We start from the raw sequence: 27,417 nt of genomic DNA, 5'->3' as shown, positions 1-27,417 counted from the left end.
GAAGTACTAATACGTCTCACACTTTTTGCATGTCACAGGTAAGGTTCTTGGTTCTTCGCTCTGAGCACTATGAGACTTAACTGCTGTGGTCATCAGTCCCCTAGAACTTAGAACTACTTAAACCAAAGGACATCACACACATCCATGCCCGGGGCAGGATTCGAACCTGCGACCGTAGCGGTCGCGCGGTTCCGGACTGTAGCGCCTAGAACCGCTCGGCCAATCCGGCCGGCGCATGTCACAAGTAAACAACTGCTGACGACTTTCATTCATCTGACGTAATACAGGTACGTTAAGTCTTTAGCGTTATGCACTTCCGATACAAAACAAAAGCTATACACTATATTTTTTTTTATTTACGTTACTTTCATTGTAATATGTCTAGTAAATGAACTTTAAAGGAGATAAATGCAAGTAACGAATAATTTTTACAGACACTGTATCAAATTTTCCTGTGCTGTACGTAGTAGGCTACTATGAGTATATTATAGCTGTAAAGAAAGGCATTTAACGAATGATTTCGCCATATTGTCTTGTGCTGTCGATTCGGTGAGTGTTGCATGGGGGCTTAATTAAATATCATTGAAAATATTTTTAGTTTTTAGTAGCTGAAGGTCCGATTACGCTGTTTCGTAAACGGTTGGCCCTGACTAGTATTATTACGCTATCTGACTGCAAAGAACAACAACAAAGAATGAGATGAAAATTTTCGTTAACACAGTTAATTAATTAAGACCCCAGCAACTATAAAACCTACTAAACCAAAGCACAAGTATAACTGTTCTGTATGTGGAAGTGTGACTCAACGCACATCTGGCACGGTTCTTCTTCAACAAGACAAGAATTTTTAAAATTAGAAATACGATAATTGCGTAAGGAAAGCAGAATTACACTCTAATACAAGAACACACGCCAGATGCTTTGTTGACTGAACCTGTAATGACGCATTATTTAGGACACTAAAATAAAAACAAACTGAGTTAATTACCTCATTTATATTGATGAAAATCATTCTAATCCTTACATTATATCTCAACCAGAACTCTCCAATATCACATCTCATCAAGCACTGACTAATAGCACATCTCAACAAACACTCTCTGCTACAACATCTCAGCACAGACTACCCCGAGTCCTCGACAGGCACTGACTACTACGAGCTCTCTCCAAGCACTGACTGCAACGAGCTCTTAACAGGCTCTCGACAAGCACTGACTGCTACGAGTTCTTAACAGGCACCGTGGAGGCGGCTGAATAATACTCTTTGGCGCAATCTCTGGCGCAGTGGCTCAGTGTAGCCACCTTTCATATGCCCCTCCTCCACAGGCCAGAATTTGATGGTATTTTTGCCAGCATTGGTGGTGAAAATACCACCAAATTCGTCCAGCAAAATACAGACAAAAATAAAAGATAATATTAATACCTAAATATCACATAATTAGTTAAAATTTTGGCTTTGCACTGACCTTTCAATAACCTAATATATAAAATACAGTAGGCAATACAAATTCTTTTCATACATGTGGCTTTACATAATAGTTTACACAATCATAAAAAATCAGTTTATACAAATGTTCACCTAAAATACTTTTAATTATTAAAAAAAACAAATAGTTGATAATTCCAGCCCAGCAATGGTCAACAGGTGCAAACACCAACAAGTGACATCATTTCAGCAGAAACAGTCCATCAGTTGCACCCAGCAATGTTGAGAGCAGGTGCAGACACCAACAAGTGACATCATTTTAGTAGAAGCAGTCCATCAGTTGCACCCAGCAATGTTGAGCAGGTGCAGACACCAACAAGTGACATCATTTCAGTAGAAGCAGTCCATCAGTTGCACCCAGCAATGTTGAGCAGGTGCAGACACCAACAAGTGACATCATTTCAGTAGAAGCAGTCCATCAGTTGCACCTAGCAATGATGAGCAGGTCCAGAGAGCAGTCCATGATATTCGCTATCACCGATCACACTGTTCATCAGAGTATATAAGCACAAATTAAACATGTCCTAGTGGCACCAATCATGTAGAAAAAGTACAAGTAACAGTCCATAATATTCACTATCCCTGATCACACAGTTCATCAGCAGAAATTAAACGTTTCTGTCACACATTATGTTGAAAAAGTGCAGGTAACAGTTCATAATATTTACCCTCACTAATCAGACAGTTCAGGCATGAACAATAGTTTGAATGCACATACAAATGCTTTTACACTAAACATACAAATCATAACAAACACACAAATGATGTCAGATAATTTTCATATTAACTATTACAAATACTCAAATATCAGTAAACCTATAATATTTATGGGTGTCAGTGCAAGCCACTACAAACAAATAAAATAATATTTACGAGATAGGTGGGTAGGATTAGGAAAGGAAAACACACAAAACACACTCATTCATCTTTCGTCCACATTAAGTACTACTGTGTAATTGAATAGTGTTAACTGTGTAAATGTAATTCTGTCAAAATCTGATGTTCATCATGTGTATCAAGTGGTAGTGGCAGCAATGTATAACAGTCAATAATAGTTAAGTCAACGTCATAGTCATCATGTCAAGACCAATGTTTGCCAAGCCAGATCAAAATGTACGGTTGCTGAACAACTGTCAGTGAGCCAAGATATGCAATTACTTCCTCTCTTCAAAAAAAAGTATATACTGCTTAGCGATTTAACAAAGTGCGTGTATAGACTATCTTCCTTTTACTTTAGTGTTCTAGTCTGCTATCTTCATCCTCCTTGTTCCATAAGACCAACAAAAAAAATATGCATCTCACTTACTTTACCTCTTATCCACCAAAACTCCAATAATCATCAACTTCACACAATCTCAATAATACCTCAATAATACCTCTTCAATACGTCGATACATATAAACCTTATTGCCAATATATGCTCCTCACTTACTTTACCTCTTATCCACCAAAACTCCAATAATCATCAGCATCACATAATCTCAATAATACCTCAATAATACCTCTTCAATGCGTCGATACATACAAACCTTATTACAAATATCATTTCACTTCCATAACAACTCTTTCCTCTAGTCAGTCTCCTCGAACAAGTACAGATAAAATCCTAATGCAAACCTCATCATCCCATACAATCCGAAGACACATTGTCAACACACAACCTCTGTGTAATCCATCTGAGCCAAATCTTCTACTCATTATGAATTATAAACAAAAGAAATGCATACATGACCTCTAACAGACTTAGTTCGAATAACTCTCAGTAATTAAGTACGATTACGGAATGTGAATGATCATAATATTTCACAGTGTGTACACCACTTCAAGAATTATGGCAGAAGCAAACATGTGGAGTATTTCTTGTGTCAAGTGTCACTTCCCATTTCAATTGCTCGCGAAAAATGCAGTGTAATGACTGTCAATGGTCTAAACCTAGTTTTGGTATGTCATGTCGTTAGCTTCCTTCCTATTAGCATAAATTTATACAGCTTCCATAAAACCTCCAGCTATTGTGACTTCAACGAAGTTCTTTGTACCAATGTCGTTCGTCGAATTATAGCAGTTCATTTTCTTATCTTAAAAATATAAGGCACTGAGCGTAAGCAAAACATGCAATAGCGAGTAAATATACCAGTAGAGAACAGAATGTCAACAAGTGGATGCAGCACAATCCTTACAACGAGGCTCTGCCAAGCGAACAATCTGTAACCTATACCATAGTGTAACCTAAACTCTATGTTTGTACACAGAATATCAGCATTTCTATACACCAAATTAAAGAGTAGTTATGACAACAAAACAGAAATGTATAAATATGCAATCCATACGCATAGCAGCAAACATATGTTATCTAACATAATAAACAGGTCATTAGCATCATATCAGCATAAGCAAATAAATGTTCATATGTAATCTTAATAAGAAAACATGAAGGCGCAAGCAGATAAATCACAAAGTATAACTTACATACCCAACCACATCAGCACAATAAATCAGGTGGCAATTATAATTTAAATAAATAAGCACAGCAGGCACATAATTAAAAAATATGACATCAGTGAAAAAGCAGTGCAGCCAAGCGATGCATAATATACACAAGTTACAACCCAGTTCATTAATAATCATTGTCAAAATCAGTTAACGTACGCAAGAACGTCGCTTCACAAGTAAATTCATAGAACATGAAATTAGCACAAAGTATGAATCACGTAATCGCGAGCAGCAAATTACGTCTAAAGTACGTACCTAAGTGGAAATATGTTACCTGAAAAATGAACTCAATTAATAGTTACCTTTTTTTTAGTTTATTAGTTTCTTCTTCGAAATTAAATTCTTCCTGAAAATTTCTCGATAGCAAGTCGTCTTAACGTCGGAGACACACAGAATTTACCTGAAGTTCTTAAATATTTTATAGAACCGTATCCTGAAAAATACTGAACGTTAATAACATAATTCATCAAGTCACTATAGCTTTATACTGAATTTAATCGGAGAAATTAAACTGTGTATTTGTTTACGGCTGTCAGTGCATTCGCACTGAGCACTCGATCAGCTGTAGGCGCGTGACGTAGGAAGCAATTGTTCGCGGTCAACGACTGCCTTGTGCGGCGCGCAGACTTGACTGTTGCTTTGAGTATGTGCCGCCGCCAAAACACAGCGCGGTGTCCTTGTACTCTCCGCATGTTTACATCTAGCTGTTAGTTTCTCTATAGTATGTAATTCCACAAAAATTTTTCAAAAGTATATCATTCCACAAAAATTTTGGAAACTACGAACCTCACGTTTTGTGGTAGGAACAGCATAATTACGAACAGCGTCTAATTTTTTTTTTTGTTTTGGATCAGGAAGAATACCTTCTGTAGAAATAAAGTGACCGAGAAATTTTACCTGAGAACGACCAAATTCAGATTTTTCTAAGTCCACAGTAATGCCAACTCTTGCAAAAATACGTAACAATGAATCCAAAATTTTGTTGTGCTCACTCCAAGAACGTTTAGCAATAAGAATATCGGCAACATATGAAGTAATGTTGTCACGAAGATAAACAGGTAAAATTTCATTTAAGCTACGAATGAATGCTGCAGAAAGTATAGTAAGTCCAAACGGTAATTTTCGAAATCTCTTTTGGGTAAATTAGTCAAATCCGGTTATTGTTTACTTACTGTCTAGATAGATTGATAGTCGAAGAGTTGTTTTGACAGATGCAAAGAATAGTAAAAGAGTAGACAGCGGTACAGAAAACTAAAAGAGAAATAGCACCACTACAGCTCGGGGCCCTATGCTCGCTAGGGCACATATTCACTTAGTGTAGTGAATCCCCTGAGGACTTTAATAGCTGCACATAATTTCTAGTTTGTGACTTAGTGGCAACCTTGGCGGAAGTACGTACATAAATTGATCTAACCATGCACATGTATGTATGTCATCCTTAGAATTACGGAAGATCTTAAATTTCCGGACAGTCAAAAAGTGTCTATAGTCAAAACTTTCGCCTCGTGGCGACAAAGACCTACCGCGTCTGTCCCAGTCCGAATGTCGATTATTGTAAAGTTCGCGCGTCTGGCGCTCTCTTGTTGCATCCCGTAAATGAAACAAATTATTTTCTTCAAACCCCTCTGGTATCTGTGATTCTAAATTTCTTTTGCCGTCTTTTCCTACGATGTCGCCTTCAATCTGTTTGACTTGCTTTTTTAAAGCCTCAAATTCCCTTTTCACGCGTTCATTAAATTTTCCCTGATTTTCAACATGTTTATTTATGTTCTGATACTCTTCGGTTTCTGCAAATGGCAATGGTGCTGTATCATCCGAATCTCTGTCCCCATGTAAACTAAGATTTGTCAGTTTATCTGAAATCTCCTCAACTCTTTCCGATAAGTCACCTATTTGTTCTTTCTGTTTATTTACGTCTTCCGTAAGTGTCGCGACTCGGGTTTCAGTATTGACACATTTGGTAGTTAACTGTTCATATTGTTGTGTTAGATTATTTATTCTGTCATTTGGTACGGATTCCTCGATTCTCTCAAATATTTCTTTCTTATGGTGTGCACGTTGTAAATTTAACTCTGAAAATTTTTGTACTATCACGCGATCTCTTTCTTCCTGTTCTCTGTCCTGTTCCTCTTGTCTGATTTCTGTTGAAATTAAATTATTATTGTGAGCATTCAAAATCGGTTGTACTTCTTCTCTAATTTCTTTCTTTAATTCATCTTTCATGTTTTTGAAACACGTCCCTGTTCGTGAGCCTAACTGTGTTTCCATTGTTTCCATCTCGGTTTTACTTGTTCCTATTTGTGAGCCTAACCGTATTGTCAAAGTTTCCATCTTCAAGTTAATTCTTTCTATTTGTGTTTTTAATTCAGATCGAAACCGTGTTTCCATTTTTAATATAGCACTCATCAACTGCCCCGTAGTAACTGATTCGAAACTCCTTTCGCCCCTAACATTTCCCGCAAAACCAGTTTCCTTCGTCGTAGCTGTAAAGCTATCTGTGTTCGATACTATTTCAGAATCTTCTATCGTTAATCTCGTATTCTGTGAATTTTCTGATTGAGAAAAATTTTGAAATGGTTCCGGACTATTTTCCCAACTTATTACATTGTTTTCCCCTTCATTATCCATCATACTGTTTTCCTCTGTCGGCGAGTTCGCCATGATAACAATTTCGTCATTCTCACTATTCATCATTTTTGCCTTTTTCATCGATCGCGTAATCATTTACAAAATATACAAAACTCGTCACTGTACGAAAATTACACACAATGACTCTTTATCTCCAACAATACTATTCACACGAGATGTTTCCCTCAAACACGATTAACGAACAATTGAAATAATTGCACTAGATTGTCAAATGCGTATACAAGACAACAACAAAAATAAATTTGAAAAATACCATTAGAAGAATGCCAATTACCAAATCTACACATTCAATACAGACTACAATTACTGAACTACAAATTACTACAACAATACTACAGTCTACTATTTTTACAATCAGAAGAATTTCAAGGGACGATCCTGGCAGGGTCGCCACGTGCATGGGGGCTTAATTATTTAAAATGAGAATATTTTTTAATTTTAGTGTCTGTCCGATTACGCAAGTCTCGTAAACGGTTGGCCCTGACTAGAATTATTACGCAATCTGACTGCAACAAACAGTCGCCACGTGCATGGGGGCTTAATTATTATTAAGTTTGAAAATAATTTTTAATTTTGGCAGCTGTAATGTCCAATTACGCTGTGTCTCGTAAACGGTTGGCCCTGACTAGTATTATTACGCTATCTGACTGCAAAGAACAACAACAAAGAATGAGATGAAAATTTTCGTTAACACAGTTAATTAATTAAGACCCCAGCAACTATAAAACCAACTAAACCAAAGCACAAGTATAACTGTTCTGTATGTGGAAGTGTGACTCAACGCACATCTGGCACGGTTCTTCTTCAACAAGACAAGAATTTTTAAAATTAGAAATACGATAATTGCGTAAGGAAAGCAGAATTACACTCTAATACAAGAACACACGCCAGATGCTTTGTTGACTGAACCTGTAATGACGCATTATTTAGGACACTAAAATAAAAACAAACTGAGTTAATTACCTCATTTATATTGATGAAAATCATTCTAATCCTTACATTATATCTCAACGGGAACTCTCCAATATCACATCTCAGCAAGCACTGCCTAATAGCACATCTCAACAAACACTCTCTGCTACAACATCTCAGCACAGACTACCCCGAGTCCTCGACAGGCACTGACTACTACGAGCTCTCTCCAAGCACTGACTGCAACGAGCTCTTAACAGGCACTGACTACTACGAGCTCTCGACAAGCACTGACTGCTACGAGTTCTTAACAGGCACCGTGGAGGCGGCTGAATAATACTCTTTGGCGCAATCTCTGGCGCACTGGCTCAGTGTAGCCACCTTTCAGTGTGTACTCCACTACTCCACTAATAGCCATTAAAAAGTCCCGCCCGCTGTTTGGCAGAAAAATGGCCGCCGTATCGTCCGGTTGGCCACTCTGTCCCTATACAGGCTCTCTAGCTGCGGCCGGCTGGCTGCCGTGTTTGCGAGAGAGCGTCGGTCTGGAGGACGAGCTCCAATTGAGGACGTCTGAGAGCGTACAGGAGGCCACGCCGTTTGTTGAGAACAGATACCATCTTCATTAAGGCTAAGCGGCCATTGACCTTTTTCTGTGCGGATGCACACGCATTGCCCGAACTCTTACGGGACTCGGTAAGATTGTCTGCCGCGAGTAATGAGTGTAATGGGCAGGGGCACTACGAATGTAGTGTGTGGACATTAAGTTGGGAATGTGGTTCTCACGGGGAGCGTGCAAGGGATAAATCCCTGCAGTCGCACTATCCTCCGTGCCCTCAGTGGCTCAGATGGATAGAGCGTCTGCCATGCAAGCAGGAGATCCTGGTTTCGAGTTCCGGTCGGGGCACACATATTCAACTGTCCCCGTTGTTGTATATCAACGCCTGTCGACAGCATAGGGTCTTGAGTTAATTATCATTTCACCCTAAGGGCACGTTCAGCAGCCTAGTTTGGAAGGTTGTCCCTATGCTTCGCGCCCGCAGGCACCTTTTCTTCGCGAAATATGAAAGCCGTGTACGTAAGTGTATGTGACTGTGATGTGATGCGATGTATGTGTTTGTTTGTTTGTGTGTACTGTAGAGTCATGTTCGTGCTGGAGGTGATGAGAAAAGGAAGAAGATGAAACCAGATGCCGGCACTTAGCCTACTCCTTTCAAATAGCACCAAAGGGGCCGCCGAGCTTGACGCCCCCATCCGACGGACATATCACGATCAACAGTGTCGCATCTTCTCACTTCATGAAACACTGCGGAGAGGTTTCGAACTGAACCCAGGACATTTGCCGCAAAGACTGGTGGTCAGAGAGTCCACACCACCAAGCCTCCTATCCCCTCTCTCGTAAAGCAAAGGGGAAAATGTCAACAGCGCGCACTTACCTAGACTGTCACTCATCAAACATCCAAATACTGGCCACGCCAGACGGTGCATAACTTCTGCGATCAGACGGGAACTGGATTATCCACACCGCCACGGTCGTTGACGATCGTTGAATTCGTTTCTGATTTTCATTGATACTGGTTTATTTACATTAAACACGAACACTAAGAATGACGTTGATGTAAAAAACCAAAATAACTAAATATAAGTGCCGTGGCGCGCACAGCCCACAAACGCAGCGGTGGGCTACCGCGGCAGAGTTAAGCGGCGCCTGCAACTTAGTACCTCCGCGTTCCGCCAGCCGGCGCTAGAGGCGTTCCCGCAAAACATTCGATCAGCCACGAACTACACACGTGCACGAGCCTTTTTCCGGTGCGGATGCTCACACTATGATATCACCATCTGCCAATCAGGGATCGCCAACGACCGCCAATCATCACTCTGGAATCAGCGGAGGAAGACTGGAGCCGCCGGGTTAAATAGCCGGAAGAAAGGGAAGCATGCGTCTGTCGACCCGCCGCGGACTGCAACCGGAACGTCCAGATGCCACCTCTTCGCTACGCCGGCCAACGATCCCGGACTCCGCAACCGCCGGAAAGCGTCGAGAGAAAACCCGACAAAGGAACTTAAATTCAGTTCAGTTGCTAATATTTCAATTCAAGAAGGTGGCATAATTCTTTGGTTTCTTATAAAATTTTGGTAGGAGAAGAAGCCTTTTGTTTTCGAAGGAAGTTTATCTTTTTGTAAAATTAAGCGGTGGCCTTGCCCCACCTAATAAAAATCTTTTGTTCGCACATGTATGTTTATCTGTGGATATAACAATAAGGTTACGAGATTCTATTACACAGATAAGCAAATGGCAATCCCAGTTTATGGCTTCCACATAGTATCCTAAATCTTCACCCCGGCAGTTTTAAGTGAAACAGGTTGATGCTAGACGTAACTAATGACACTGTTCATAAGAACTAAACATTATGATAGTCATGGCACCTCAGTAAAATATTAATTAATATAACGATTCTTCAAGTTCAAGACTGTATTATTCAATATCTAGGGACAGCAAAGAGAATGACAGTTCTTTATGTGTGCTAATTACGTTGTAAGACAATGACAGAACTGCTTTTTTTCCGAGGGTGTGGAGGTAGTGGGGGAGGAGGAGTATCTTAGTGCAAATAACATTAACAAACATACTGTACACGATGATACTAAAATTTAAATTAGTTGCAAAACTAGTTCTTATTTCAATTGATAGCATTTGGTCTGAGGAATGTGAACATGTAGTTTTATTTTGTTAACGTTCCTTTAATTAGGAGTAATTAATGCAGTTATGTGGACATTTCTGTTAATTTATTATGAACTCACATACAACCCACTGATTGCATCATACCACCTAGACGAATTAATTTTGAGAAATTGTTTCGACTGCAATAGACAATTATCAGTGATATTGTGTGACAGCGTAGCGTTAAAATACATTGGATGCAGTTTTCACCATTTCAGATTTGATACAACTCCTTCGTAAATCCTATTACATGTTTTAGGATTATAGAGTAGTTGTTCCTTCCGAAGAAGGTAGAATAGCAGCGTTAAACACAGTTCAGAAAATATAAACTGTAATCAATATAAACTGTAGTCATATATCTCCCCCCCCCCATGAACCATGGACCTTGCCGTTGGTGGGGAGGCTTGCGTGCCTCAGCGATACAGATGACCGTACCGTAGGTGCAACCACAACGGAGGGGTATCTGTTCAGATGCCAGACCGACGTGTGGTTTCTGAAGATGGGCAGCAGCCTTTTCAGTAGTTGGAGGGGCAACAGTCTGGGTGATTGACTGATCTGGCCTTGTAACACTAATCAAAACGACCTTACTGTGCTGGTACTGCGAACGGCTGAAAGCAAGGGGAAGCTACAGCCGTAATTTTCCCCGAGGGCAAGCAGTTTTACTGTATGGTTAAATGATGATGGCGTCCTCTTGGGTAAAATATTCCGGAGGTAAAATAGTCCCCCATTCGGATCCTCGGGCGGGGACTGCTCAAGAGGTCGTCGTTATCAGGAGAAAGGAAACTGGTGTTTTACCGATCAGAGCGTGGAAAGTCAGATCCCTTAATCGGGCAGGTAGGTTAGAAAATTTAAAAAGGGAAATGGATAGGTTAAAGTTAGATATAGTGAGGAATTAGTGAAGTTCGATGGCAGGAGGAAAAATACCTTTGGTCATGTGAATACAGGGTTATAAACACAAAATCAAACAGCGGTAATGCAGGTGTAGGTTTAATAATGAATAAAAAAATAGGAGCGCGGGTAAGCTACTATAAACAGTATAGTGAACCCATTATTGTGGCCAAGATAGACACGAAGCCCACGCCTACTACAGCAGTACAAGTTTATATGCCAACTAGCTCTGCAGATGATGAAGAAATTGATGAAATGTATGATGAGATAAAATAAATTATTCAGGTAGTGAAGTGAGACGAAAATTTAATAATCATGGGTGACTGGAATTCGAGAGTAGAAAAAGGGAGAGAAGGAAACGTAGTAGGTGAATATGGATTGGTGGTAAGAAATGAAAGAGGAAGCTGACTGGTAGAATTTTGCTCAGAGCATAACTTAATCATAGCTAACACTTGGTTCAAGAATCATAAAAGTAGGTTGTATACATGGAAGAATCCTGGAGATACTAGAAGGTAACAGATAGATTATATAATGGTAAGACAGAGATTTAGGAACCAGGTTTAAATTGTAAGACATTTCCAGGGGCAGATGTGGACTCTGACCACAATCTATTCGTTATGAACTGTAGATAAAAACTGAAGAAACTGCAAAAAGGTGGGAATTTAAGGAGATGGGACCTGGATAAACTGACTAAACCAGAGGTTGTAGAGAGTTTCAGGGAGAGCATAAGGGAACAATTGACAGGAATGGGGGAAAGAAATACATAGAAGAAGAATGGGTAACTCTGAGGGATGAAGTAGTGAAGGCAGCGCAGGATCAAGTAGGTAAAAAAACGAGGGCTAGTAGAAATCCTTGGGCAACAGAAGAAATATTGAATTTAATTGATGAAAGGAGAAAATATAAAAATGCAGTAAATGAAGCAGGTAAAAAGGAATACAAACGTCTCAAAAATGAGATCGACAGGAAGTGCAAAATGGCTAAGCAGGGATGGCTACAGGACAAATGTAAGGATGTAGAGGCTTATCTCACTAAGGTTAAGATAGATACTGCCTACAGCTTAATTAAAGAGGCCTTTTGAGAAAAGAGAACCACTTGTATGAATATCAAGAGCTCAGATGGAAACCCATTTCTAAGCAAAGAAGGGAAAGCAGACAGGTGGAAGGAGTATATAGAGGGTCCATACAAGGGCGATGTACTTGAGGACAATATTATGGAAATGGAAGAGGATGTAGGTGAAGATGAAATAGCAGATACGATACTGCGTGAAGAGTTTGTCAGAGCACTGAAAGATCTGAGTCGAAACAAGGCCCCAGGAGTAGACAACATTCCATTAGAACTACTGACAGCTTTAGGAGAGCCAGTCCTGACAAAACTCTACCATCTGGTGAGAAAGATGTATGAGACAGGCGAAATACTCTCAGACTTCAAGAGGAATATAATAGTTCCAATCCCAAAGAAAGCAGGTGTTGACAGATGTGAAAATTACCGAACTATCAGTTTAATAAGTCACAGCTGCAAAATACTAACACGAATTCTTTACAGACGAATGGAAAACTGGTAGAAGCCGACCTTGGGAAAGATAAGTTTGGATTCCGTAGAAATATTGGAACACGTGAGGCAATACTGTCCTTACGACTTATCTTAGAAGAAAGATTAAGGGAAGGCAAACCGACGTTTCTAGCATTTGTAGACTTAGAGAAATCTTTTGACAATGTTGACTGGAATACTCTCTTTCAAATTCTGAAGGTGGCAGGGGTAAAATACAGGGAGCGAAAGGCTATTTACAATTTGTACAGAAACCAGATGGCAGTTATAAGAGTCGAGGGGTAAGAAGGGGAAGCAGTGGTTGGGAAATGAGTGATACACGGTTGTAGCCTCTCCCCGATGTTATTCAATCTGTATATTGAGCAAGCAGTGAAGGAAACAAAAGAAAAATTTGGAGTAGGTATTAAAATCCATGGAGTAGAAATAAAAACTTGAAAGGAGAATGTAAGATGGACATCAACAAAAGCAAAACGTGGATAATGGAATATAGTCGAATTAAGTCGGGCGATGCTGAGGGAATTAGATTATGAAATGAGACTCTTAAAGTAGTAAAGGAGTTTTGCTATTTGGGGAGCAAAATAACTGATGATGGTCGAAGTAGAGAGGATATAAAATGTAGACTGGCAATGGCAAGGAAAGCATTTCTGAAGAAGAGAAATTTGTTAACATCGAGTATAGATTTAAGTGTCAGGAAGTCGTTTCTGAAAGTATTTGTATGGAGTGTAGCCATGTATGGAAGTGAAACATGGACGATAAATAGTTTGGACAAGAAGAGAATAGAAGCTTTCGAAATGTGGTGCTACAGAAGAATGCTGAAGATTAGATGGATAGATCACATAACTAATGCGGAGGTATTGAATAGAATTGGGGAGAAGAGGAGTTTGTGGCACAACTTGACAAGAAGAAGGGACCGGTTGGTAGGACATGTTCTGAGGCATCAAGGGATCACAAATTTAGCATTGGAGGGCAGCGTGGAGGGTAAAAATCGTAGGGGGAGACCAAGAGATGAATACACTAAGCAGATTCAGAAGGATATAGGTTGCAGTAAGTACTGGGAGATGAAGAAGCTTGCACAGGATAGAGTAACATGGAGAGCTGCATCAAACCAGTCTCATTACGGAAGACCACAACAACAATAGCCATATATCTATGCCAATGGAACTAATCACCAATCCGTCGTTCATTGATTCTGTGTGGGCGTGCCTGTTGTACGATGTGAAGGAAGTTGAGTTGTTTCCCGTAATGTATAAACCAAATTCACTTGTTTCCCGCAAGGAAAATGTTCTGCGCTGGAGTAAGTTTTCTTGTACAGGAATGATGCATTAAAAAAACTATCGTTAATGGCCTGATAAAGTGAATACGGCCATACGAGGTTGTCATCTGCAATTGCTCCCACAAATGTGAAGAAATAACTGCTTCCATGAGAATGTTCATTTGCACTCACGTAGTTACTATGGTAATCTATTGAGCTACTCTATTTGAATCCTGCCTCATCCTAAAGCAAAATGCAAGCTATGAGCAGCACTTTGTTACTCCATTTCAAAAGCTTAATGTGGTATGGTATCCCGTGCTCAGAGAGCCTTGAGGGATTACAAATGAACACTCGCCTTTCTTTCGAGAGGTCCTGAAAACTTCGAAAGGTAATTTCGCTGTGGAGATCGATGATGTGAGTCTCTTGGAACGTCATTCCAAACCAAGCAAATAGTTATTGAATAACTCCTTAAAGTGTGGACTGGCGTTTCACTGTGTAAATGGGGCTGAGGTTTATTCAGTACGGAAAGCGGAAAAGGTGCTATTGTATCGGACACCCTTTGATGTGCAGCAAAAAGGGGTAAAAAGTAATTAGTGAACAGAGCAGATACTGTGGCTAAAACTGTTAAAATATCCCAATATAATGAGGCCTGACGCAGTAACACTGGAATACTATTCTTTCACTATGAATTTATGAATAATGGACTAATTGTTACTGTTCTTAAGCGAAACTCGAATGATTATCACTTCGCTGGCTGCTGTTCTGTCAGCACAATTCAGTATTGAATAAATATCTACTCTGGACTAATATGACGAGAAATCCGACGTATCCACTTGCTGGTAAAAGGTAGACGTAAGTTCTCTCTCTCTCTCTCTCTCTCTCTCTCTCTCTCTCTCTCTCTCTCTCTCTCTCTCTGCCTCTCTCTCTCTCTCTCTCTCTCTCTCTCTCTCTCTCTCTCTCACACACACACAAACACACACACACACACACACACACATGAACAGATACAAATATAATATTACTGTAGTTTGGAAATTTGTGCTAAGGTTCTATGGGACCAAACTGCTGAGGTCATCAGTCCCTAGGCCTACAGTCTAATTAATATAAGTTAAATTGACTTACTCTAAGGACGACGCACACGCCCATACCCGAGGGAGGACTCGAACGTCCCGTCCGACGGGGGGAGCCGCACGAACCCTGACAAGGTGCCTCAGAACACACGGCTAACCCACGCGGTTTATTACGGTAGTGATTGCACAAAGTGTTCCCAAACTATTCGTTCAGATTAATGCTGGAGGTAGAGACTATCAGGACAACTATATTTAGTTACAGTAAGTGTGATTCCTACGTCACTTCCTGATGCGTGGCATGATTTACACAGAAGATGGATGAGTATGCTACACTGAAGGGTCAAAGAAACTGAAACACCTGCCTAATATAGTGTAGGGCCCCCACGAGCACGCAGAAGTGACGCAACATGGAATCGACTAATGTCTGAAATAGTGCCGGAGGCAATCGACACCATAAATCCTGCCGGGCTGTCCATAAATCCGTAAAAGTACGTGGTGGTGAAGATCTCTTCTGAACATCGCGTTGCAAGACATCCCAGATATGCTCAATAATGTTCATGACAGGGGAGTTTGGTGCCCAGCGGAAGTGTTTAAACTCAGAAGAGTTTTCCTGGAGCCACTCTGTAGCAATTCTGGACATGTGTGGTGTCGCATTGTCCCGCTGGAATTGCCCAAGTCCGTCGGAACGCACAATGGACATGAATGGATGAACGATGATAATGATGTTTCGTTTATGGATCGGTCAACTGCGCGGTCATCAGTGCCCATACAAAGTCCCAAATTTTACACAGTCCAATTCTTACACAATCCAATCCAGCCACTGTCACGAATGATAATGATGCAATTATGAATACAACACAAACACCCAGTCCGCGGGCAGAGAGAAACCTCAAACCTGCCGAGCCTCCGCCAGCTTGAACAATTCTCTGCCGACATACAGTATCCATTGACTCATAAAATTGTCTCGATACCCGTACACGTCCATCCACTCTATAAAATTTGAAAAGAGACTCCTCCGACGAGGCAACACGTTTCCAGTCAATAACATCCAATGTCGGTGTTGACGTGCCCAGGCGAGGCATAAAGCTTTGTATCGTGTAGTCATCAAGGCTACATGAGTGGGCCTTCAACTCCGAAAGCCCATATCGATGATGTTCCGTTGAATGGTTTGCACAGGGACACTTGTTGTTGGCCCAGCATTGAAATCTGAAGCAATCTGCGGAAAGGTTGCACTTCTGTCACGTTGAACGATTCTCTACGGTCGTCGTTTTTCCCGTTCTTGCAGGATCTTTTTACGGCCGCAGCGATGTCGGAGAGTTGGTGTTTTATCAAATTCATGATATTCACGGTACGCTCGTGAAATGGTCGTACGCGAAAATCCCCACTTCATCGCTACATCGGATATGCTGTATCGCATCGCTCGTGCACCAACTATAACACCACGTTCAAACTCACTTAAATCTTGATAACCTGCCATTGTAGCAGCAGTAACCGATCTAGCAACTGCGACAGGCACCTCTTGTCTTATATAGACGTTGTCTACCGCAGTACCGTATTCTGCCCGTTTACATACCTCTGCATTTGAATACGCATTCCTATACCAGTTTTTTTGAGGCTTCAGTGTAATTACAGCGTTGGCATTCACAGAAACTGCCCGAATGCACGACCGTTGGCCTGTAGGACGCAGTACATCGTCGGACCATCGATTGCCGTGTCCTTTCGAAGATTCCTTGCAAGTCTGCAATGGTATCAACAGCAACGGTAGTTCAAGCGACGCTGTTTTCTTCTCCTTCCACAACCGTTTCATATGCCTGCTGCTTCATATGGCGTCAGAGGAAGAAATCCAGACACGTGAAGTCAGACCACAGAGCTACCTCGGCCGATTCATCGTTCCCAAAAGTGGCTCTCTGAAGATTCCTCACAGCAATGCCCCGTCGTGCTGAGACTACAGCCTTCGTTTCCATGCAGACCTCAGAGCCAACCATCCGTACACGGAGCAGGTTTGATTGCCAGTATGCACTCCCAATTAGCGACGACAACACTACAACATATGTCAGCACCACTAACAAAATGTTCCCCAACATTACAAGCTGACTTCACAGACCGTCATGTTCGTTATCGAAATATGTTTGTTTTGACGTTCTCTACCTCTTGTATTAATTTGAAAGAATAGTTTCGGAAGAGCCTGTAATGCCGCTAATCTAAATCTTCCCATGTAAAGCTTTAAACGTATCATCTATTGTGAACTCTATTAGGCAATCGGTGCACAATCAATCGTACTGAACTGAAAGAGTGTGAGAAATAGCTCAAACAAAATTACTACCACTGCGTACGTGGTTATTTACGTGTACATAGTTATATACACTAAGAGCTGTTTTTGTTAAATATATGAGTGTACTGACACAAGTGAACCAATACACTAAGAGCTGGTTTTGTTAAATATATGAGTGGACTGACACAAGTGAACCAATTCTTAAACAACATTATGGTATCACGAAATAGTGGAAACATCTCCCTGCTTGTGTTTTGTGCAGTCAGTCACTGTTTATAGCTGCGAGTAATAATTTAAATTTTTACCGCAGAATATATAAAGTATTTGGTGTTGTTATCGACTTTCGGAATAACTTACTCTGTCCTATGTCCTTTGCTGTTATCCATATAAATACTGTCCGTAGCATGTTATTTTCACAAATAAACAAATGTCTGTCTGTGGCGAAAATGGCTGCCAAAAAATGTAGATTCGTTTCTCTCATCTGAGATGTAATTGCATGGAGGTAAGAAAAGAAGGGAGGTGGCACTACAAGTCACGCTGTAGTTGTTTTGAAGCCAGAGTGGGTGAGGCCTGCCGCTATTTTAAGTAGCCCAAAACATTAGCAGACTGCTGTTTACGATTGCTTCTTATTCATTATGTCTTTCTCGTGCGCTCAACTTGTCTTGTAAGCGTAACAACTGTTTTAAGTACGAAAAATTAAAGATCTTACCTGAATAACACGACGTCATGAAGGGATTTTCGAACTTTTTCTGTTCTCGAATGCGCATTTCCTCTAGTAATACGAGACATTTGGCCTCGTTAACGGAAGTTTTTCTATCTCTCTCTCTCTCTCTCTCTTTGTTCTTTTTTTTTTTTTTTTTGCTATGTTTCGGATAACCAGAAACAGAATAAATTGGTGTTAAAAGCATCCTGCCGTAATTCACTTAATTCCACTTTTACTGTATTTGTATCTATAGCAAATGAAGCTGTAACTTCGAAACCAATGTTTGTTTCCGTATTGGTATCGGTAACGCTTCTCGTTTGTTACATTTTCAGCTTGAAAGTCGTATGCACAACATTTTTAGTCTTAACGTTTGCAAAAAAAAAAAAAAAAAACATACCTATGTGTTCTTTTGTTAGCCCATAAAAGTGCGCAATGAGAAAAGATGCAAGGCATGGTGTTGCATCTTTTGTGTGTAAACAAAGTGATTGATTATTGAAATGTCAGAGAAACAGAACTGCAGAGAGCTATAGCTCTATGCAGAATAGAGTTTTGTTTTATCAGATTGTCAGTGCATTTGTCTCACTGTAGTTTACCCATCTTCTCACTTTGAAATTAGCTGTGATGCGTCATTCAGTGTACGGCCAATAATAGCAGTTCATAGGCTAAAAAAGATATAATTCTTTAAACATCTTCCAGCATTGTGGAATGCTATAAATTTGATTAAGGGTGTGGTCTCAAACGTTTAAGACCCTTTAAAATGGATATTTTGTTTTAAGATGTGTGAAAGTAACTTTTTATTAATGGTAGCCTACCTTTCGAACAGTAGCCTATATGCTTCTTATCCCGGAATATTTTTCGCCAATACCTCTTGTCAGTTTCTCGCGTCCGTCGGCCGTCGTAATTTAATGTATTATTATTGTTATTATTATTTTTTGATTGTTGCCGACTTACGTGGTGGGCCTTATTAAAAATGATATTTCATTTAATTTTGATTTACGATTAAATACTTTCCTGAAGTTTTCCTTTTTAACAATATTAATCTCAAATTATTTGTTACGTTAATGAATGTTAGACCCGCTGAATCTTAAAACATGAGCATATAAGCTGAACAATGTAATAAACTTTTCATATTAATTTCCTCGGCTAGTCAGCTCACTTTAAAGCAAAAGATTTTTAGTTATTAATTACAATTGCGGCCCACACACGCGCGAGAGTATTTTTTCTTACCTCCGATAACCATTGCCACGTAGCCGGAGTCCTGGCTCTGGCTGTCGGCTATGGTACTGAAAATAAGAATCTTAAAGCTACGTATTTCTGCAACTTCGTGCGGCTGTGGAGAAAAATTAATATTATGTTAATAGCGGGCGAGTATTTCGCTTCCGCTAATTTTTCATAAGCTAATATCGTCACGTAATGGCGTCGTTGGCTGCATCGGCCACTGCGATTGTTGAACTGCAGGTTAATTCAAGGAAGGCGGACATGAAATCGGGATCACCTCTTACAATTCAAAGTGCACAATAATATTAAATCAATATATTATCTGCTTAACTCATACAAATATGCTTACAAGTGCCAGCACTCACAAGATGTCCGTCTACACACAACCAAGACAAGAGAAGAAGTGAAGACGACTAAAAAATTAACAAAAGAGCGTATCCTGTCGTCTCTTTAGATCACTTTGTTATATTTCTTTGCATTCGAAACTTAGACAGGGAAATTATTGTTTTACGGCTACATGAAAAAAATATATTATTCAATTTGTAAATGTCTCTTCTTTATAAATACTGTTTTTAAGTCTTTTCGTAATATAGTACTGGGGACGCTATAAGTTGTTCAGGAGTAACCAAACATAGCACGATTGGACTGTACGTCTAATTTGATCATCAGCTTTTGAATTTCATTTTCAGGTTTTGAAAGTATACTTTGTGAAATACCAATAGTTAGTTTCGTGTTCCATGTATAATTTGCGCTATAAATCGTTATGATATGGAATGAGTCTTTGTATATTGATATCATTTTTTTGTAAATATACTTGCATGCTGATCATTTATTAGTTTTTACATTTTTAATTACAGACACACTTTTGTTATTATTTCCTATCATCATTTACACATTACAGTGATACATAATCTTACACGGAATAGGAGGATTTATCAAAGGGAAACGATTTCAATTTGGTTTCAAACTTTACTTTGCTGTGTGTTAGTCGTTTTATATCAATCGAAAAGTGATCAAAATTGTGGTTGCAGCATTGTGAATCCTTTTTGTGCAACAGATACCCTTAATGTGGTGTAATGAAAGTCTTTTTTGCTTCTGGTATTGTAATTATGTGCATCATGTTTCTGTTGAAGTGCAGTGGATTATTTACAACAAAATTCATGTGGGAATAACTATACTGCGAAACGCATAGAGTGCTACTCACACGCCGAGCACAAGGCAGGCATGATGAGAAGAGTGTTCACAAAATCGTTCAGCCAAAGCCTTCTTCAGAAAGGAAGCACAGCACACGCACACATTCAATCATACACATGAAATCCACGCACACATGACTTCTGTCTCCGTGTGTTCTAGCCGGAATATAAGGGGCAGGAAACGTGAACAATGTATAATGATTATTGCCGAGAGGTATTTAGGGCATCAGATGCTGCTCCAACAATCAGGGCGGTTGCACAGCCGTGTGTTGCGCGTGGACGAGACCGTTGATACAGTCTGGCTGGGATGTCGGAGGACTTGCGATTTTGAAGGCAATGAAAAGCACAGGAAGAGTTAAATGACACTACTACAAAAGAAAATAGTGTAACAATAATTCAAGTGTACAAATGAAAATATTGCTTTATTTGTTCCACTTACAAATGAAATACGATTCCTTTGAACTTAAGATTTCTATTGGATCGATTAGTACACCCATAAACAACGCAACCTGGCATCTTTGATGAAACAACTACGTCCCCACACAATCGAAGCAACCAACCACTGTCGAAACTGGGCACGAACACGTCAGAGTGACATCACGGGGAAGTATCACGGCGGTGAACTATGGAGATATGAATGCTGTGAACCTAATGTTTTTGGCTTTTTAAGGTAGCGGACATCGGTTTCCAGTTTGTGACTTAATAGCAGATCCCTTACATTTTTAACCTCCATGTGTAAATGTTGTGGCTGAAGACGACCTCTAGGTCTGTGGTGCGGCATGTGCTCTGCAGGACCGAAGGAAGCAGGCAACATAGCGGTGTGTCATTTTTTAAAATAAATGAATTAGTGGCTAAATTACGACTTCTTACCTTGTCCAACTTCTAGTACTCTTTTAAACACTTCAGACAGCATCTTTAGATAGGATTGGTTGGGTTATTTTATAAGAGCACACGGTTTTTAAATGCGACAGTGGACGCACGTAATAAGTGATCTGCGTGGCGTGTCACAGATTTATTTAGACTTTTCACTATCAAGCTAAATATGGCACATGAACAAGAGGCGAATATATGTTTAGACACGAAAGAGTGTGGATTTCTGTCTTCACGGAACGAGATTTTAAAGGTGGTGATACCCTGATTTCTGTGGCCAAGTGGCTGCGTAATGCAGATATTGGGATTTAGATTTCAGGCCTTATAATAATAGCGTGTAAGCCTAGAGGGTTGTGTGCTCACACACTTTGTAGACTTCACAGTCTGTTTGTTCATTCACGAAATGCGAAGGACTTTTTGAGTCAGCTATTATGAATTTGGCTGCCGTGTAGCGTTTTTGGCAGAACAACTGCTGCTGCTACAGGGTTGTCTTTTAGCGAATAAAGTATTGAATTAAAAAGAAAATTTGTATGTCATCTAGTTTATTTGATAAAATCAACTCCATTTATTTTCATTTACTTACACTGCAGTTACCAAGCATGCAAAGAACTTCATAAACTTTTCTTTATTTTAAGATAGGAACTGTTTTACAGCTGTGTGCGATACGTCTCAAGAAAACAGCTGATGAGCCGTAATCGTTTCAAGTAAATTAGATCGTGCATTTCTTTTTCCCTCCTAACAGGTATTTAATTAAAAGCCTGCACATGCTGTGATTTGGATAAAGTAACGCAAGCGCACACTCAATCCCGTAAATCCGTTTCTGATACTTGTCAGAGGTACAAGCTGCGTTATACACTTAAGCGCCAAAGAAGTTGGTATAGGCATGCGTTTTCAAGTACAGGGATTTGTAAACAAACAGAATACGGCGCTGCGGTCGGCAACGCCTATATAAAACAACAAGTGTCTGTCGCAGTTGTTTGCTCGGTTACTGCTGCTACAATGGCGGGTTATCAAGATTTAAGTGAGTTTGAATGTGGTGTTATTGTCGGCGCATGAGTGATGGGGCACAGCATCTCCAATGTAGCGATGAAGTGGGGATTTTCTCGTACGCCCATTCCACGAGTGTACCGTGAACATCACGAAGCCGGCAAAATATCAAATCTCCGAAATCGCTACGACCGGAAAAAGATCTTGCAAGAACGGTACGAAAGGCGACTGAAGAGAATCGTTCATTGTGACAGAAGTGCAACCTTTCCCCAAATAGCTGCAGAATTCAATGCTGGGCCATCAGCAATTATCGGCGTGCTAACCATTCAACGAAATATCATGAATTAGGCTTTCGGAGCCGAAGGCCCACTCGTGTACTACGCTTGCTGACTGCACGACACGACGCTTTACGACTTGCCGGAGCCCGTCAACACCGACATTGGAGTGTTGATGACTGGAAACACGTGGCCTAGTCGGACGAGTCTCGTTTCAAATTGTATCCAGTGGATGGATGTGTAAGGGTATGGAGACAACTTCATGAATCGGTAGACCATGTATTTCAGCAGAGAACTGTTCCGGCTGGTAGAGGCTATGTAATAGTATGGTGCGTGTGCAGTTGGAGTGATATGGGACAGCTGATACGTCTAGATACGACTATGACAGGTGACACGTACGTAACCATCCTGTCTTATCACCTGCATCCATTCATGTGCATTCCGACGGACTTGGGCACTTCCGGCAGGACAATGCGACACACCACATTTCCAGAGTTGCAACAGAGTGGCTCCAGGAAACACTCTTCTGAGTTTAAACTCTTCCGCTGGCCACCAAACTCCCAAGACATGAACATTATTGAGAATATCTGGAATGCCTTGCAACGTGCTGTTCAGAAGAGACCTCCACCCCCTCGTACTCTTACGGATATATGGACAGTCCTGCAGGATTCATGGTGTCAGTCCCCTTCAGCAGTACTTCAGACATTAGTCGAGCCAAAGCCACGCCGTGTTGCGGCACTTGTGCGTGCTCGCGGGGGCCCTACACGATTTTAGGCAGGTGTACCGGTTTCTTTGGCTCGTCAATGTGTATTAGAAATAATAATACACCAACTCAATTATCGAAAGAATATACACTGACGGAGAAAACGCAATATCAAAAAGTAATTAATGTAGATGAATTTACTTAAGCGATTCCCATTACAAGAACACAGGTTATGTAGGCGCGAGGTAAGCCACTGCACATGTGAAATGCTTGTACATTAATAACTAGTGTAACCACTAGAATATTCAATGCAGGCATGAAAACTTGCATTCTTTGTGTTGTACAAGTGAGAGATGCTCGTTTGTGGGGTGGAGTTTCATGCCTGTTACATTTTGTCGGTCAGTACAGGGCCGGTTAATAGCAGTTGTGGATGACGCTGGAGATTTCGTCCGATGATGTCCCACATGTGCTCCACTAGAAACAGATGCGGTGGTCAAGGAGACCAAGGAAACATGTCGACACAACGTAGAGCACGTTGGGTTACAACAGCGGTATGTCGGCGAACTTTATCCTTTTTGAAAACACTCCCTGGAATGTTGTTCACGAATGGCAGCACAGTAGGTCGAATCATGAAAGTGATGTACAAAGTTGAAGTCAGTGTGTGTGTGTGTGGGATAACCGCGAGAGTGCTCGTGCTGTCACACCAAATCGCACCCCAGACCATAACAACAGCTGCACGTCCAGTGCGTCTAGCACGGAGACAGGTTGGCCCTCAAGTGGTCTCCTTGTAACCAACACTCGACTGTCACTGGCACCGAGACAAAACCAGCTTTCATCAGAAAACGCAACAGACCTCCACCCTGATCTCCAACGAGCTCTCGCTTGACACCACTGAAGTCACAAATGGCGGTAGTTTGGAGCCAGTGGAATGAACGCAAGAGGGTGCCTGTGCCGGAACTGTCAGTGAAATAACGGATTTGTAACAGCTTGTTGAGTCAGTGTGATGCCAACTGCTGCTCAAACTGCTGCTGCGGATGCAGTACGATCCATCAGGGCCATACATCGAACATTATGGTCTTCCCCCTCGGTAGTGCCAATTAGCCGTCGGAGCCTGGTCTTCCTGCGACCGTACGTTCTCGTGACCACCGCTGTCATGAGCCACGTACAGTGGCTACATTCTGCCAATTCTTTCTGCAATATCGCAGAAGGAACATCATCCGGATTGTCGTAGCCCTATACGCGGTCTCGTTCAAACTCGGTGAGGTGTTGATAGTGGTGTCTTTGGCACCTTAAAGACATTCTTGACTCACTTCAACTCACCACGTGCAGTCTCAAAGGTAACTAACGCTCACGACCGTTACAGCGTGTATTTAAAGCAAACCTGATTCGCATTCTCATAGTGGAGCATCTAGCACCAATCCTCTGCGACTGACGCGAAATTTGTGTGTGTGTGTGTGTGGGGGGGGGGGGGGGGGGGAAATCTCATGATCAGATGATAAAGGGGTATACATTGGACAAATATATTATACTAGAACTGACATGTGATTACATTTTCAAGGAATTTGGGTGCGTAGCTCCTGAGAAATCAGTACCCAGAACAACCACTTCTGCCCGTAATAACGGCCTTGATACCCCTGGGCATTGAGTCAAACAGAGCTTGGATGGCGTGTACAGGTACAGCTGCCCATGCAGCTTCATCACGATACCACAGTTCATCAAGAGTAGTGACTGGCGTATCGTTACGAGCCCGTTGCTCGGCCACCATTGACTAGACGTTTTCAATTGGTGAGAGATCTGGAGAATGTGCTGGCCAGGGCAGCAGTCGAACATTTTCTGTATACAGAAAGGCCCGTACAGGACCTACAACATGCGGTCGTGCATTATCCTGCTGAAATGTAGGGTTTCGCAGGGATCGAATGAAGGGTAGAGCCACGGGTCGTAACACATCTTAAATGTGACGTCCACTGTTCAAAGTGCCGTCAATGCGAACAAGAGGTGACCGAGACGTGTAACCAATGACACCCCATACCATCACGCCGGGTGATACGCCAGTATGGCGATGACGAATACACACTTCCAATGTGCGTTCACCGCGATGACGCTAAACACGCATGCGATCATCATGATGCTGTAAGCAGAACCTGGATTCATCCGAAAAAATGACGTTTTGCCATTCGTGCACCCAGGTTCGTCGTTGAGTACACCATCACAGGCGCTCCTGTCTGTGATGCAGCGTCAAGGGTAGCCGCAGCCATGGTCTCCGAGCTGATAGTCAATTTTCGTTTATGTTGCACATTTAGTTCTTGGTGTTGCCATTTTTTCTGTCGGTGTATTTGAACAAATAAGACGGTACGTAACTGTGTTACATTCGCTTTTCATTTTGTTGCACTAACTATCGAAAATATGGTACGAAGATGACAGGTAAAATACTCACTGTCGTGAAAGTGTGAAAAAAAGTTTTCTCTCTCGAGAAGGGTTTCTTAGCCTATTTCGCAGGAGCTCGGTAATCGTGTTGTGTGCACAGCTGATGTGCATGGAGATGAACTGGGACGCGGAAAGGCACGCCTGGAGGCGGCCGCAACTGGACTCCTCGGCGCCGCTCCATTAAAGAGGGGCGGCCGTGTCGCGCCTGTGAAACGCGATCATTAAGGCGGCCCCTATCCCGCGCCCATCAGCCGGCCACCTGCTGTAGCGCGCTAATAACATTACCCGGCGCGTAACGAGGCGCCGCCTAACCGTCTCCATTCATCCGCTGCGCCCCTCCTCCGCTCCGTCGCTCTACCACTGCGAAAAATGAGAAGACGCGAAACAAAACAGTAGGGAAGGCTGTACTGGAACAGACTGCCTTGCAGGAGCGGGGTAGCGGGCCTGGCGACCAACGACCGCTACGGAGGGATGGAAGAGACAATCTTCGAGTTGTCAGGACTGCGTAAAGCTCTCCCACCTGGGTGTTAAGGATCCGATCGGTTGGCGAGGGTTAAAGGGGTCCGTCGGAGGAGTAAGGTGGTTGCAGCAAGGCGGACGGCGTTCATGAAACTCGGTAAAAGGGATTAAGGCAGCTACAGCTGTGAGGTGTGTCTTCGCCCGGCGGCTGAGTTTGGCACCGAGCAGGCAGGGTCACGCAACGATCTCGTGGATCGCGACAGTGAGCACTGTCATGAAGACGTTGTTACCTACTACACTGCGTAGTCAACATCCCCCGCACGGCGGCCGAGCTGCGTTAGCGCTGATGGCGCAGGCTGGCACGGCTTGCCGAGTACGAGAAAACCGGTTATCAGTGACTGGCACTGGCAGGCACCTTAGGGTTTCGGTGGGTAGGAGGGTTTCAGTTGGAGCCTTGATCCATCAAGTGGCGGCTGGATGCCCTACCAGGACGTCCTCTCAAGATGACGGCGGAGGCTGCCTTGATGACACCCTAATTCGAACAGTGACCAGCCTAGCCGGTATTCATATGCCCAGAAGACGGGTTAGTAGTGGCGTTGCTGCTGAAAATCTCACGTACGCCGTTGGCCGAAGTGTCTGTGGTTTCCGTAACTGGATGGGCACTGACTGGTAGGCGGTTGGCAGAACTTCCAGCGGGTTTTGTGTCGCAATGTTGTGCTACAGAACTGCTGCAAGTGGCTCTCTTTCTAGTGTCGAGCCCTCTTACCCTAGTCTCATACCGTTACACAGCGCAGAAAACTGAAATGTATTCAAGGACCAACAGCGGACATGACTCAGTTTTAGTGAGATTGCAGTAAATGTTGTACGTAAAGTGGTGTACCGCTAACTTTTGATTTGTTACTAAACTGAGACCATGTGGCCGACTGGTGTTGTCACAAAAATTCCAGGCCATTATAATTAAGGTGCAGCTACTCACAGAGATCCATTATGGGCTGTAATTATGGTATGGCAGCGAAAAATGGTAGATATTATAATGCGTGTATGCGGAACCGATTTACGCTAGTTCCATTTTTGGCCACCTGGTGCAAATTTGGCGCGGTGAATGCAAGAAATGAGTACAGAAATGTTTCCATATTTTATGGATTAGAACCGAAACGTGGACAAGAAAGGTCAAGCAAGTGAGAAAGGCATCAGATGATTTTATTATTTACATCTGTTTACGCAATCTGAGAATCAGAGACGTTGACGAGATGCTGCACAACGCCAGATTATCAGCTGGCGGCCAAAACTGTAACTAATTTTTTC

The sequence above is a fragment of the Schistocerca piceifrons genome, chromosome 2 (assembly GCF_021461385.2).
Source record: "Schistocerca piceifrons isolate TAMUIC-IGC-003096 chromosome 2, iqSchPice1.1, whole genome shotgun sequence".
In the NCBI taxonomy this organism is placed as follows: Eukaryota; Metazoa; Arthropoda; class Insecta; order Orthoptera; family Acrididae; genus Schistocerca; species Schistocerca piceifrons.
This window is presented reverse-complemented; position numbering follows the sequence as displayed.